The following is a 17,276-nucleotide window of genomic DNA, read 5'->3' as shown; positions in this document are numbered from 1 at the left end:
ACATGACGACAAGTTCTTCGACAATTTCCTGCTCCTTACTAGTGAAAATATAATCCCGAAAAAAATTCGCAAGATTTGTTATTTGAATGCCCTTCCGTAAACTGGCGTGGCTATAACGACGGGCCTCTTACCTCCTACCTTCGCCGCTGACCTACCCGGGATTTCCCCTACCATGGAATCGTATTTTGCTTCTTGGGGGTATCCCTCTCTTATAGGCTGATCTCCGCTGATTCACTGACTTAAGTTTATCCTGAGCCTTCACAACGCCCAATTTTGACTTTAAGTCTTAGTTCAGATAGCCCAGGTTCCATTTAGTGCCATGGAAGTCTGTCGCCTCCTTGACGTCAGATATACTGGCCTCAGATGCATTTCGGTTGGTCTCTGGCTTCTAATCAAAGACCTTAGTTGGATACGGTCTTCGTAATAATGTGTCTCTACCTGATGAACCCGTTTGGGTGAGGTATGGGGTCCCGCTTGTTTGTCGTATGTCGTTTTAAGATTGTATGTGAAATTTAAAATTAAATTCGGTTTACTGTCAGAGTGTTATCCGTCTGTCTGTTTGCTAAGCCCATCCTTTCAGAAATAGTTACTCCTAGTGATACGAAGTTTGGTGAATAGGTCAGAACTGTAAATACCGTTGCATGCAGTAAGTAATATCATTCTACGCTAGTTCAAGAGGGGTCCTCTACACGTAAAAGGGGGTGTAACATTTTTTGCATCGAATATAGTCACATGGGGCTTCAAACGAACTTTATCGATTAGTGCTTTCTGAAGCTGACCTAATTTTTATTAAGGCTAAGCTGCACACTGAAAATGAAACAGGACTCATTTTAGAAAACTAGCCAACCCAAAAAACCGAAAAAAAAAATCAGGAGAGTGCGTTTATATCAAATCTAGGCCTCAAAATATGCCCCATTCCAATATTTCACATAAACACATAAACTTCATCATCATCAACGGCGCATCAACCGGTATCGAGTCAAGGCCTATCTTAATAAGGAACTCCAAACATTCCGGTTTACACCGAGTCCACCAATACAATATCCCTAAAAGCTGTCTGGCGTCCTTATCTATGCCATCACTCCATCTCAGGCAGGGTTTGCCTCGTTTTCTTCTTCTATAATACTATAGATAAAATAAAATAAAATTTTTCATAAAATTTTCGTCTTGGATCATCCTCACCCATACGGATTAAGTGACCCGCCCACAGCAACCTGTTCAGCCGGATTTTATCCACAACCAGTCGGTCGTGGTATTGCTCATAGATTTCGTCGTTATGTAGGCTACGGAATCGTCCATCCTCATCTAGGGAACCAAAAATTATTCGGAGTATTTTTCTTGCTAAGAACCCAGATCTTCGAGGAATACATGAGGACTGGCAAGATCAGTCTTGTCTTGTCTTGTATAGTAAGAGCTTTAACCCTATGGTGAGATGTTTCGAGCGGAACAGTTTTTGTAAGCTGAACTAGGCTCTGTTAGTAGCCTACAACCGTGTGCGGATTTCATCGTCATAGCTGTAATCGGTTGTGATTTTCGACCCAAGATAGGAAAAATTTTCAACGGTCTCAAAGTTGTAGTCTCCTATCTTTATTGTTTTCGTTTGACCAGTGCGATTCGATGTTATTCGTTCTTTCGGTTTTGATTTTGGTACTGACGTTGCCACTATGTATTTACTTCGTATTGCCTTCATTAATGTGCAGCCGAGATCTCGTCCCCTTTGCCGCCTACTCGATCTGAATGAAGGTAGACTGTATATCTCGCGTTGTTCTTCCCATAATGTCAATATCGTCAGCGTAGGCTAGTAGTTGGGTGGACTTGAACAGGATGGTGCCTCTCACATTTACATCGGCATAGCGAATCACTTTCTCCAGAGCCAGGTTAAAGAGAATGCATGATAGCGCATCCCATTGCCTTAGACCGTTGTTGATGTTGAATGATGTCGAGAGTGACCCTGCCGCTTTTATCTGGCCTCATACATTGGTCTGGGTCAGCCTTGTCTGTCTTAGTAATTTCGTCGGGGTACCGAATTTTCTCATGGCCGTGTGTAGTTTTACCCTGGCTATACTCTCATAAGCGGCCTTAAATTTGATGAAAAAATGGTGCAACTGGTGTCCATATTCAAACAATTGTCGAAAATCAGACTTCCCTCTTTATCTCGGCAGGATGAGCATCGAGGTGAATACGGCTTCATCCTGCTGATTTGTTAATAAAACCTCGACGCATGGTGCGGTTGCCCTCTGTACTTTTCAAGTTTACAGACCTGTTAATAAACGTACTAATAGTATATTACTAACTTTTAGAAATTGACTGAAAATCCTCCCTTAACTTCATTATACGACTGCCAATTTTATAAAAATCTAGCTATTAACGCTAAAGCTATAGTAGTTTAAACTTAACAATTTCGCGCGAATTTACTGCTTATAAAGCCATGGAAATAAGATCCTGACGTCATAATTAACGAGAATAATTGACATTCGCGTAAAATATTGAAGTCCTATTTATAAAGAATCTACTTCTCTCCAGCCCTCCTCCAAGTCTCAAGATGTGTCGCATTCCGATATCTGCTCAAACAAAAACTACTAATACTAATAGTTTATTACCAACTTTTAGAGATTGAGGACATACCCATGCCATGAAAATCCGACTATTAGTGTCAAAGTTGTAACAGTTCAAACTTATCAATTTCGTGCTATTTTGCCGCATCCTACGCCATACAAATAAGATGCTGACGTTATAATTAACGAGAATAATTAACATTCCATTCTTGAAAAATCTACTTCTCCCCAGCCCTTTTTAAGGTTTTGTGTAAAAGAAAACCTTATTAAAATCGATTCAATATCTGTCTGTCTGTCACACAGACTAAACCGGCTAAACCGATCCGAACGAAATTTGATGGACAGATGGATATTATGAAATCCCACGCATACAGCGAGTGGCATAAATTTAGGTGGAGTTTAAAGGGGTGCTCCGCATACATGCAGAGGGGGGATTCAAATTTTTTTTTCACTGGATATAGTCGTGTAGGGTATCATATGAAAGGCCTCGATTAGTACTTTCCGCAACTGATATTAGTTTTGTCGTGAATTGGAAAATGTACACACTTTAAGTGAGAAGGACCCATTTTCGGAAACTACCCAACCTAAAAATCCAAGGTGATGCGCTTAGATGAAATTTAGGCCTCAAAATATGTCCCATTCCGATATCTTTGCAAGCCGAATCTTTGTCGGGGGAAAAATTTCAACTAAAGTACGCTACAGTGTGTCTGCAGCAGAACTTCTTTGAAAAAAATTGCTGGAACCAGTCCAGTAGTCGAAAGATAGAATCAGGAGCTCATAAAAACACATTTGTGTTGAAAGATCGACTTGTAAAACCGGCTAGCTTTAGAAACAGCTCCAAAATGGCGGAGGATATTAGAAGACACTTTATCGAACTTGAAAAGGAACCCGCTTTTACGAGGACTGCATGGCTACAACCAGTAGATTTCGTTATTTAGATATATGTCTGCATTTCTTCTTTCTGCAGATCAATGGCGCATCTGAATGGCGCATTTGTCTTTTGGGGCCCGTGGAGTTCGCCTCTGTTATTGTTTATATGCGTTGAATGTCTGCTGACACTCCTCGTCAAACCATTCATTTTTTTCCGCCGAAGTAGGTTTTAGATCATTTTCTCTGCCGCCGTCTTAATTACGTCGTTGTTTTGTTTAGTTGACTTCGCTTTACGTCAATACTATCGGCGTCCTGGTGTTGTTTCAGTGTTTTTCGTATTTCGAGCTTTTGAATATAGAGCCTGATAGCTGGGGTGACCCTATTCCTTCTATTATTTGTTATCCGGTATTGATATTTTGGTGTGACGTATTGATGTTTGCTGTGGCAGGTTCACGCGCTTCAAAGCTCGGTTCCCAATGAGGGTATGATTAATCTGGTAGTGTGTCCTCCCATTTGTTGAGCCCTATGCTCTTTTATGAATCTGCAGCGAGGGAAATAAGTCGATAAGATTGACATATTTCTATTGCATGCCAATTTTTTTGGTGTGCTTCCAGTATTTCTAGCCTCGTTTCTAGTCTTTGCTTTGAACCGCCGAATAATATCTTCATATCTTTCAAAGGTGGTGCGCGGAATACTGGCTCAAGGGGGATTACTGGGTTGTCTTCCGTTAAAGCATATATCATACATATGTACGTTGATTTACCCAACATTGTTTCCAGCAATTCTTTCATTGATTGGTCTGAAGTCCGTGACATCACGCTTGAGAGTGGACGAAAAAGGCTGTATTGTATCGTTCTCACGTTCCACATTGTTCTCGTTTTTAAAAATAGTGTGCATTTGAAAGTCAAATAGTTAACTGCCTAATCATTTCGTTTCTTTGTCCACCAAGGCATGTACCTCGTACTTTTCAATGAGTGTTCTTAGAACTACCCAACCCAAAAATCTGAAAAAAATCAAGAGGCTGCCACTATAAAGTGCCTAGGCTGCAAGGCAATTTTAGACTATGAACAGGTTGTCAATCCATTGGAGAGCCCTGGAACTAAGCTAGAACTAGTCGACCCATTTTTGCGTTGCGATGTAGAAGACTTGTCGTTTACCATGTTTCATCTGTGGTTCGCATTGGATAGGAAGTCGTCGAAGTAAGAAATTTGGTACTAAGCTTGTAGGTATTACCGGTTTACAATCCCCTGAGACACAAGTTATCCTTTAATCCCTAATTTCTATTGGTAATTACATTCTGTATGTCGGATCCGCGGAATCGAATTTCTTTTTTTGGCATCAGTTGTATCTAGATATAATGTAGAATATATGGACAAAGTGATTTTATTGATATTCGGAGTCGTTCGGAAATTATAGTGTTAAACACGTGATAAGTCACATGCTAGATTTATGTCGATCGCCGTAATAAAGCTCGTATTTATCGGTCCGAATGACGTTCCAATGACTTCGCTAAAAGGACAAAAATTGAAGTCAAGGCCATACATGTGTTTCTTCAAGAAACCTAAGGTTTATGGACTAGGTATATCAGATTAATGGTCAGTTTTATGGCTAAAAATCGCATTCTACTTTTTAATTGCGTTTTTCTCGAAACCGCATGTTGAAAATCGGCTGCCACCATAGCCCAAAATCTATCCAACCAAATTCTTTGAAATTTTCACGACTTATTCAAAACATATTTCTACGGTCCGCAAACTAGAATAATTGCGATTCGTTTAGTAGTTTTTTTTTAATTCATTGAAAAAGCCGTAAAAAACGCCAAAATTAAAAAAAAAAGTTTAAGACGGCACTAAAAATTTAGTTTTTAATATTTTTTAATAATATACATATGCAGATTCACTCTTTTCACTGCTGTGCACCGCATGATACTTTTCTTCAACCTTACTATGTGATCGGGCTGGAAATTACTATGAACGCTCAAGATATTATCAAATCTATAGCGAAAAATTCGAATTTGCATCTTTCTCCAGTTCTTCACAAAAAAATTCGAAAAAAGCCAAAAAAAACGCCCTTCTCACGGGATGACCCCCTTAATGTATTTCTAGATACATTAGTTAATTAAGTAATATACATATATAAATTTCTATTCACAGTAGTTATTCGTTTGTAACTACTAGAATATTAAAGACCCTACAACTACATGTCGTCCCTTTGTAAGATTTCGTAGATATCCGTCGATATCCGTATTTGTTTTTGAAAGTATGCTAATATTTATCTCAGATTTTTCTAAGAAAATTGATTCTCTCCTCACAAGCTCTAGTTCTTCTTTCATACCTTAGAATTCACTTGGGATAATCTCTTCGATAGCACGTTTTGTTTATATCCCAACGTAAACCTTTGCAATTTGTGTTGCGCTATGGAATATTTCCGTTGCTTTTGCTTCCATCAAAATGTTTATTTTAAAGATTTGTGGGTGTGCGGATTGGCTTGGATTTCCGAATTCACCTGTTGTTTAAATGTATCACTTTTCAAAACAATGATATTCAAATATGAGAGCATTCAGCGGCGCATGTTTATCTTATGGAAGCATGCTCTGTAAATGATGAGGTTTGATTTACCGAAACGATTCTCCGAATGAAGGCTCATAAATCATTCACATTTAGCGTTATTGATGTGCTTATTAAGATTTTGGTCCATATGTTTTTGTTTATATTTTGGATAATGTAGAAATGGGAAATAGTTAATATATCAATTTTCTGATTAGAAGTTTCCATTTCCAGATAGAAGACGATAGATTGGTGTTTTCCTCCTTTTGTTCAATTCTGCTTTCCACTTCATTATAGATGCCGTCCTAAAGCCTTAGACTTCTTAGTTTTATATCTTCAATATTCATTTTACTCTTCCAAAGTATAATAAGGGATTCATGAACTCAATTTAAATTTTAGTACTGAGAGTATGGATCAGAATATTGCGTTCTTGTTTTCCATTCATCTGCTTTAGTTGTGCGACTCGCAAAATTGCTGGCAAAATAAAGAAATAGTCAATAATTTAAAAAATAATAATTTCACGAAACCTTAAAAAGGACGATTAGTGGATTATGACCATCCGATCTGACTCGTCTAGCGGGGGGTACGGGCTACTATCTCCAATTCCGCATGCATTACCCAAATTCTACTGTGGAGCGAATGAACCTGCCACTTGAAAGCGGTGGCAGAGGTGTGGACCCCCAATGTCACGACACAGGCTCAACCGCTACACGTACCCGCCGCTGGACATTTTCAATCGGCTTTTGTCCACGGTAATATTTCGGCCAGAGAAGGGATATCGAATACATTCATTGCGCCTATTTTATTCCTCCCAGAGAGATGCAAATTCAGTACCAGCTTTACATCATCATCAAAGGCGCAACAACCGGTATCCGGTCTAGGCCTACATTAATAAGGAATTCCAGATAACCCAGTTTTGCGCAGAGGTCCACCAATTCGATATCCCTAAAAGGTGTCTGGCGTCCTGACCTATGCCATCGCTACATCTTAGGCAGGATCTGCCTCGTCTTCTTTTTCTACCATAGATATTGCCCTTATACAGGGTGCGGCATCATAACTTCCTTTTTTAAAATGCGCGCCACTCAGTTAGTTGATGTCATAGCGGAGCGCTAGTGGTCTCGTTCAAGAGGGGATACTGTAAAGTTTTGTCCCGACACGGTTCAGTCGCCATCATGCGTTGGAATAGTGAGGAGCGTGCCTTTGCCGTTGAGGTTTACTTTTCAAGCGGATGTTCGGTTATTGCAACACAGAGTGCATTTCGGAATCGCTTTAATTTAGCGCTACTGGGCTGACACCTTTGCCTTTGCATTCACGCAAGGTCACAGTGTAGTGTGCAATTTCCTCAGCTGGAATTATTGGTCCCTGGTTTTTTGAGGAAAATAAGGTTACAGTGACAGTGAATTCGGACCGGTATGTAAACATGTTACAGAATTTTTTTTCCCACGGCTAGAAAATTTGGAATTGGGGGACACTTGGTTCCAACAAGACGGTGCAACAGCACACACTTCAAGAGCATCGATGGCTGTTTTGAGGGAACCCTTTCCAAAGCGCCTTATCTCAATTAGAGGCGATTTGGAATGACCGGCACGCTCTCACGATCTGCCCCCTGGTGATTTTTTTCTATGGGGTTTTTTGAAATCCCGTGTTTATGTGAACCGTCCAAGAAGCCTACAAGATTTGAAGACCAACATCCAAGAAGAAATTGCCAACATAACACCTGCTATGCTAACAAGAGTCATAACAAACGCCAGGAATCGGTTTACGCAATGTATGGCGAATGGGGGACGTCACCTAACAGATTTGATCTTCAAAACAATGTAAATAAAAACTTTAAACATGTACCTACATTATAAAAAATAAATAAATATTTTCGGATGCATACAATAGTTTTTATTGAGTTTTGAAAAAAGGAAGTTATGCAGCCGCACTCTGTAGATTTTCCGGGCTGGATCATCCTCATCCATACGGATTAAGTGACCCGCACACAGCAACCCGTTCAGCCGGATTTTATCCAGAACCAGTCGGTCGTGGTATTGCTCATAGATTTTGTCGTTATGTAGGCTACCGAGTCGTCCATCTTCATGTAAGGGGCCAAAAATTCTTTGGAGGATTCTTCTCTCGAACGCGGCCAAGAGTTCATAATTCTTCTTACTAAGAACCCAAGTCTCCGAGGAATACATGAGGACTTCTGTGCTGACGTTGCCACCATATACTTTGTCTTGCCTTCATTGATGTGCAGTCGAAGATCTCGCTCCGTTTTCCGCATGTTCGATCTGGATGGAGGCAGTTTGTACTTCTCGGGTCGTTCTTCCCATGATGTCGATATCGTCAGCATAGGCCAGTAGTTGGGTGGACTTAAAGAGGATCGTACCTCTTGCATTTACCTTAGCATCACGGATCACTTTCTCGAGGGCCAGGTTAAAGAGGACACATGATAGGGCATCCCCTTGTTGTAGACCGTTGTTGATGTCGGCTGGTCTTGGGAGTGATCCTGCTGCTTTTATCTGGCCTCGCACATTGGTCAGGGTCAGTCTTATCAATTTCGTCGGGATACCGAACTCTCTCATGCCATGTACAGTTTTACCCTGGCTTAAAAGTCAATGAAAAGATGGTGTCCATATTCCAACAGTTTTTTCCATCACTTGCCGCAGAGAAAATCTGATCTGTTTCTGACTTGCCTGGAGTGAAGCATCTTTGGTATGGGCCAATGATGTTCTGAGCGTATGGGGCTATCCGGACTAGCAAGATAGCGAAGAATATCTTATAGATGGTACTAGCAACGTAATACCTCTATATTTGCTGCACTGCGTGATATCTCCCTTTTTATGTATGAGACAGATAATACCTTTTAGCCAGTCGTGAGGTATTTATTCGCTATTCCATACCTTGAGGAAAAGTTGATGAACAACTTGGTGTAATTGGTCGCCTCCATATTTAACCAATTCGGCTGTAATTCCATCGGCTCCTGGCAACTTATGATTTTTAAGCGAATGAATTGCAAGGACTGTTTCTTCTACACTTGGCGGTGGTAGTATTTGTCCGTTGTCTTCAGTTGGCGGAACCTCCAACCCGTCGATGTTCTCTAACATGCCCATTCTGTCGGAAATCAGATTTCCCTCTTTGTCTCGGCAGGATGAGCATCGAGGTGTATAAGGCTTCATCCTGCTGACTTGTTGGTAAAACTTGCGCGCCTGGTGCAGTTGCTCCCTGTACTTTTCTAGTTCACACACTTGTTGGTTCTCCCAGGCTTCCTTTTTCCGTCTGTGAAGTCGCTTCTCCGCTCGACGGAGTTCGTGATAAGTCTCTGCGCGTGCCCGCGTACTTTGAGAATGCAACATTACTCGGTATGCGGCATTCTTCCGTTCCGTTGCTAGCTTACATTCATCGTGAAACCAGCAGTTCCGACTCCTTTTGCGGCTGGGGCCAAGTATATTTGTGGCCGTATCCATGATAACGTTCTTCAGGTGATTGTGAAGATCATTTGTTGATGCTTCATCTATGTTGACTGCGGTTATTGCGGCATCCATTTCCCTCTTATAGGTGTCGCGGAGGGTTGTGTTGTGCATGGCTTCAGTGTTCACTCTCACCTGATTGTCGGAGGGGATTCTAGGTGGTATTGTTATTCGAGCTCGGAGCACCATGCCAACGAGATAGTGATCCGAGTCTACATTGGCCCCCTTATATGTTCTGACATTCATCAAGGCTAAGAGGTGGCGTTCGATTAACACGTGGTCAATTTGGTTGAAAATGATCCCGTCTGGAGAGTTCCATGTATGTTTGTGGACCGCTTTCCGCGCAAGCCAGGTACTTCCAACAACTATTTCGTGTGACACTGCTAATTGAATAATCCGCAGTCCGTTATCATTTGTATTTTGATGTAAGCTATGGGAACCAACGTAACGCCTGAATACGGGCTCCGTCTCTACTTAGCTGTTAAAATCCCCAAGTATGATTTTGATATCATATCTGGGGCAGGCTTCGAGGGTTCGTTCTACTGCCTCGTAGAAGTTATCCTTCTCCGACTCTGCAATCTCCTCTGTAAGGACATGAACGGTAATGAGACTTATATTTCTAAATTTGTCCCGCAAGCGCAGAGTGCACAGCCGTTCGCTTATGTTTTCAAAGTCGATACCAGCAGGTTTCATTTTTTGGCCGACTAAGAAACCCACTCCGAGCACATGGTTTACTGAATGGCCGCTTTAATAGATGACTCTTCTTCAGGAAACCGGTCCCTGTCCAACGCATCTCCTATACCGCTGTTACATCAGCCCTATATTGGAACAAGGTATCGGTTACCGGCCTGGCATCTTCATCTCTGTACAGCTGTTGGATTTCTGTCAACGATATTTTCCTGAACCCACCACTACTGTTCAGCGGTAGAGAAGAGTGTCAAGCTACTGCGACGATGCATTGATTGCATTTATCCACAGCATTGTCTATGTCGGGGCAAGTTTTGAGGGAAACTGTCTCGTGGAGATGGGCGTTGATGTATTTCCTTTACTTCAACCTGTTTGTCCTCTTGCTTGACTGGCGATAGTGATAACAACAGAGGAGTGATCCGAAGATAAGTCAAAGTTGGCTGTGGCGCATATCTGGTCTCGACGGATGTTTTTTAAAACGACAAAATGGATAAAATCAGGAATTTTGCACAGATCATTGGCCAATATGTAGGCTGTCCTGGAGACACAACATCAAGCCCTTTGAACTTACTTCTGGTGTCTAATCATTGTCTGCTTTTCGGGGAAATTATTCTTAATTCCTAGTGACTGTGGTTGGCATAATAGTTCCCCGCCGAATGATGCCATTTGCATTCGAATGACAAATTTTCAGCTCGATCATTTGTTACCGATTGGGACTTGTAAAGTTTGTGATTAGCTACGCATCATTTCCTGGTCTGCGTTGATGTCATGAATTGTGTCATAGTTTGCCTCAATATGACGAGAAGTCCCTCTAAACTTTTCGAAGCGGGGTACGAGTGCTTGACCTTGGAAAGTGGATTTAAGAATAGTTGCAGAATAGTTGATTTAAGAATAGTAGCAAGTAGGTGAATTTTTTTTAAAGCCTGTCAAAAAGCCATTATTCCTTTAGCACTGAAAGACATTTTAACACTGCCTTGAGTAGAAAATTTGAAATGGGACGATTGGGATAGTAAGAAGATCTTACGTATTGGGAAAAGAGAAGAAAACTGAGAAAAGCTGCCTATCGTCAAGTGGGATCCTCTATCAGGTTGACTCTAGACAGTAAGAAAACCAAATTGTTGACGTGTCGAAATACAGCTACTACAGATACTATAGGGCAGGTGAGTTGCCGAGACATATTCGGAGAAAGTCAGCTGAAGACCAGCACATTCACTGTTACTGTACACCGTAGGATCACAGATGGAGAAAAGAAAAAAAATATTCTGCTATACTAAACATATTAGTGAAATATGCAAACTTGATTTTATTTAAAAATGATTAAACTAAAAACCGGGAACCGGAATTAATTAAAATCACGTGCGTGTATTTATGTAGATGTGTATCCGTATAATACAAATTTCGAAAAAAGTGTATCCTGTCTGCATCTATAATTCATAAATTAATAAACACTACATCAAGCATTATACACATACATTCAAAATCTACAACATTAAATAAATTGTTTTGTCTTATATGACTCGATAATGAATAAGAAAATAATCGTGACCAAGATTTATGAGCTCACGAGCTCTGAAATTGCTTGGAAAAGCATTGAATTACGCATGGAAGGATACAAAGTCAGACAAAATGCGACGCGACGATAACCCAATATGAAAAAGACAACGAAGGAAGGATACAATATGCACATTGCCTCCGTTTCGTTGTCGTTATTTCTCGATAGTATTCAATAAAACATAAATCACCTGCTCTTTTGTGTGCATATTTGCGCTTCATGTCACCGGAAATTTTCCATAGATATAGGTACCTCCGAGAAAAGCACCTCAAGAAATTCAGGGCTGAAATCGAAGATGATCCCCGCACCCTTTCGGAAAGGATATCTATGTGGATATATTAAAATGGTTTTACGTTTTGCTGTCGTAAATTTTACAGTGTTTTATGTAAGATATACCTTATTCAGTAGCGGTGTCATAAATTCTTTTTATGCATGGACTACGAAGCCTCAAACGCTTATCACAAGTCCTGTTCAGTATTTTAATAGATCCCTTTGAAGAAAATTTTTGAAGGTGTATAGTCCTCGAAACAGTATGGTAAACTTTTATATACTCAGTGGACTTCTGTTGCGAGGAATCAGGCAACATTCAATAAAATTTTTTGTTGAGGATTCTGGGAGCCCTGAGTCCGCACCCACTTGGTGACGGACCAGACCATTTGTGAAGCAACTTACTTCAGCCAGAATACCTGGCATGCAATGCTAAAAGCCTTCCGTAAATCTACCCTGAAACGCTATGATGACGTTCAGTCATTCAGATTGAATCTATGCATTCCATATCCTTTCACAATCGAACTTGGAGCGAATAAGATGGAGCAACTACTAGTTGATTTTGGGGACATTGAACCTCCATGTTCCCCGAACTACGTAAAGCATTTTCTAGTTGTATATGATTATGATATAGTTCTTGTATTTGATCGATTAACGATGATTTGACCTCCTCTACCCTTGGTCTTTCTTTGGCATCCATTCCTCTCTAATATCTTCGTTAATTGGGTGTCGATGGTAAATGATCAAAGGGCAGACCTAAACAACGGTCGTTGGATACGCTGGATGGGGATTTGAAAGCCTCGAGATTGCACCCAGATCAGGCATTCGATAGAGCCAAATGGCGAAGCCGATCACGACGAGCCGACCCCGCTTGTGCACGGGACAAAGGCTGAAGAAAAAGAAGATCTTCGTTAATTGGGTACTGGACAGTATTTTTCCTTCTCGATGTAAATTTGATCGCATTCCGAGCAGGCCGGCTTATGGTTGCTTACGAGCTGGTGCTGCATCCTTTTTTCCTGGTGCCCAAGTGAAACTATATTAATGAGGTATATTATAGTATTGAAAGGGCCATGTTTAAGCTTAAAAAAAAACCTTATTAAAATCGGTTTACTATCTGTCTGTTCGTCGATCTTTCTGCTATCTGTCTGTCATATGCATTTTTCTCAGAAATCGTTGCAACTATCGACATGAAGTTTGGTGGAAAGATGGCAACTTTGAACGCCCAAACATGCAATGAGCGAGGTGGTTGCTTTCCTATACATGCAAAAGGAGGATGTAGATTTTTTTTCACCGATTATAATCATACATCAAATGAAACCTCACGATTAGTAATTTCTGAATAAGCTAGCTGCGAAACAGAACGTGAGGGAGTAATAAAGGGGTCACTTAAATTACGAGGCATTCTCAAAAACTACCCACCAGATAAATCTGGAAAAAAAATGATGTTGATTATGTTTTTTTATGACATCTAGGACCAGAAATGCCCTCCATACCGATATTAGCTCAAATGGAGTCAATAGTAACATATTAATATACTTTTAAAATTTACTAAATTCATCCTAGACCCATGGAGGAGCTACCTTCAGATCTGAATTTAACCAAGGTGTTTGGTGTGTACAATCAAAATAGTGACCCCGAAGCGAGTGTATGAGAATTGCCGGATTTATCTTTTCCTATTTTCTTTTAGACTCACATTTTCCAATTCTACCTATCGCACGACAACTATTTTTAGCTATTCATGCTACCTGAGTGCACTGACTTCGATACTGCCTGGCCGAACCATCATATCGGGTGACGTGGAAGACGATGAGGTTATGGTAAACCAACAGTGGCGACTCGAAGAGGAACCCACCCTGCGGAACTGCGGATTTCAGCGCCCGACTCATCGCGCTCAACCACCTTAGCCAAATCTCAAACGGCTATCCCCCAGTGTTGTATTGTCACACCGCCCACATTGCCTGCAAATTCTTCAAAATAAAGGAGAAGGTCAATCGTTGTTCCGACGAGACCACCGAAGAGAACTCCACCGAGGGGAACCCCATCCTCGTCCCAGAAATGGATAAATTTGCATAAAACAAAACCTTATTAAAATCGGTTTACTGTCTGTCTGTCTGTCCGTCCATATGTCTGCCTCTCTGTCTATCCATCACACTCATTTTTCGACTGTAGCAGCGATTGACACCAAGTTTGGTGGAAAGGTGGGAACTGTGCACGCTCACGCATACCGTGAGTTACAACCTGTTACATTGATTTTAAGGGAGGTTCTCATACATGCAAAGGGGGTGTAAATTTTTTGAATTTTGTTGGAAAGGCGGGGAGTTCGGGTGGTCGAAAGTGAGCAAGAGCCGGCGTAAAGTTTTTGTGGCTCAGGCTCCGATCGTGGAAGTATCTAGGGTCACCCGGTAAGATGCATTCGGGTAGTCGAAACTCGGAGCCCTCTGCGGGCTCGACAATTTGCTGGTACCACCATAAATTTGGGGATAAATCAACTAAATGTATCAATGTATAGACTTCCAACACAAAAAAAACTAGGTTCGCTGGCTACTTCGGCAACACTACCCGAAGCGCAGTATCATGTCGCCTTACAATTTTTGACCCGCTGAACAGATATTGCTTTCTCGTCGACACGTCCCATCCAAATACACTAATACCGCAAAACGATCATCAGCCGTGAACTCTTCTCCAATCCATACCCTGCACCCTCGTTGAAGCCGTTAGGCAAAATTTCCAACTGGGCAAACGACATCCCTTCAAATCTTTTCAAGGACGTTGCCGACCCTAACATTCACGCACTCCTTGGAAAATACTGCAACATCACTACAGAAAGTACTTTCTCCCAGCCGACTAAGCAGGATGTGCACCACTACATCAACACTATCGGCTCCCCTTGCTTCTCAAGAGTGCAGCTGGCTGCTGCAAACAAAGAGTTTGAAGACTTCATGCAACATAAAAGACATAATGGATTCATTTCATAGCTAAAGTGTCGACCTTCCAGTTTCCCACTGGTTTATTTTCATCTATATTGGGTTGTTTGTGGGTGCATTTCATATAAATATATGATTCAAATGTATTATCTTTACTTATTAGTTTTATATTCAGATTCTCATAATTTATCGTACTGCATCTTGACAACGGCATACATACTTCACCCAGAAGTTGCTTCTTTTCCATATTCTCGGCCAGCTTTTTCATGCATGCTTAGCTTAATAATGCCGAAAATATTTTGATTTTCCCACTTCTATTATTAGGTTAGGTTACTTTGAGAAGAAAGTGTCCCGATGACCGCACTGCCTCCTACAGTGTACTATAGTGTATCGTTACGTTCTTGAATGAAGTCCTCTAACACACTTGAAGGCCCTGATCCTATATGAATTGTTGCGCCAACGACTACTATATTACTCTGAGAAATTGAGGCCCTATACTAGGACCAATTCAACGATGGCATGCTGCCATCAACGTATGCAAGCTTTTGCGAATCTGAAAATATCTTTCTGAGGCAGTACTGTCCAGATTTTTCAAAAAAAAAACATCCGAGGAGTCGCATGTGAAATGATGCGTCGTTTCCTTCTCTTCTCCACATTGGGTAAATATAGCCAACACCAACGTCCCAATTTTTCTCATGCAATAGTTTACCTGGCAGTATCTGGCAACCCCCCAAGGTGACTAGGGATTGGGGCTAAAGAATACACTCAAAGTATTCCCTATTTGCCGTAAGAGGTGATTAAAATTTGTGGGCTAGCAACCTGAAAATTTTGAAGAATGTCAACAGCGGAGAAGGATGCTTTCTAAGAGCCATTCAGGGGAGGCATCCTAAAGGTGACAGCTAACTGCATCCCCTAAGTTCAATATCGACCATTTGACAGTGGCGGAGATAGCAGAGATTTATTGAGTGACCCACCTGAGAAGATCAATGAACATTGGGCCGCCATCAAAAATGTTGTTTTCTCGGGTGCTACACAGGTCGCCAGCCAACGTCCGAAGGAGCGTCATAAGATCTGGTTGATTGCAGAATCGTGGAAGCGGATCGATAAACAAAGCGGTTGAGGCTCAACTGCCCACTGCTAGTAACGGCAGGCATCCCTCGAACTCCCCTCGAACTACCGAGCGAAATCCTACGAAGTTCTGCGTAGTGTTCGCATGGCAAGAAAGAATTTGTTGTTGCATTGGTCAGGGAAGCTGAAGATGCCACAAATCGCAATGATTTCAGGAATGTATACTGCATTACAAAAGAACTTGCATGCAGTCACAAATCTTTCAATGGCCGCGTAAAGGACGTCAACCGTCCAATTCTCATCCACGATGATGCAGAACTGAAGAGGCGGAAAGCACACTTCACCACGGTTCTTAACCGTATGACATCCGTTGAAATTCCTCTTCTTGTACATGAAATGGTAAGTCACAAAAATATGCGGATACGGACTGTTCCCCCAAGCAAAAGAAAAATCATTTCGGCCACCAATGCACTCAAACTGAGTAGAGCTGCTGGGCTCGAATGTCTCCCGCAGAATTATTTATAGTTGCACCTGCAGTTATTGCAAATCTGCCTTTCCCAAAGAGTGGAAGAAGGTCGCCCGTTTTGAGTATGACAATTGGAGCGGTATCTGTGTGCTCCCTGCCGACTCAAAGGTAATAGCTAAATTAATTCTAGAACACAACAAAAACATCTCGGAAGCTTGGTCGACAGAGAGCGGATCCTAATGCGTTGACCACATCACTAACCTACAAATTATTTTGGTACATTGCGCGCAGTTTAGATATTCGCTTCACCTGGTCTTCATCAATTTCGAGGATTCGATAGCGTGAACAGGGAGTGTATCTGGAATATGTTACTCTACACAGGAGGAGCATTACGGAGAAACTAATAGCTATTATCAGAGTGGCATTTGATGACGTGAAAAGTCACGTGCTGCTCCGCGGTAAAATCTCGGAGAATTTTGAGATCCAAAGTATAGTCCGCTCTTCATGCGGCCTTGTTCGGAGGACGTGGAAAAATTCAATGGACAATGACATCTTTCCTCAAACACCCCGACTACACTGATGACATCTGTTGGCTCTCTCACAGGATCATGGCCCTTGGCCAAATGGCTCTGGATTTGGAAAGAGAGGCAAGTAGATTTGGACTGAAGATAAACACCAGCACAACAAAGGTTCTCAGTCTAATGGATTATCGCACTCTCTCTCTCCCTCTTGCATTAACAGGCAGATCATTGAGGGCGTTGATCAATTTGTATATCTAGGAAGCGATGGTGGCACTGAACTGGATGTCGCCCCGATACATTAACAGCGCTAAATCCGTTTTCGAAGTCCTGCTTAAAATCTGGAAATGCCATTATCTGAACACCAAGTTGAA

This window comes from Hermetia illucens, chromosome 3, assembly GCF_905115235.1.
Source record: "Hermetia illucens chromosome 3, iHerIll2.2.curated.20191125, whole genome shotgun sequence".
Lineage (NCBI taxonomy): Eukaryota > Metazoa > Arthropoda > Insecta > Diptera > Stratiomyidae > Hermetia > Hermetia illucens.
The sequence above is the reverse complement of the archived record's forward strand: the minus strand, read 5'-3'. Positions refer to the sequence as shown.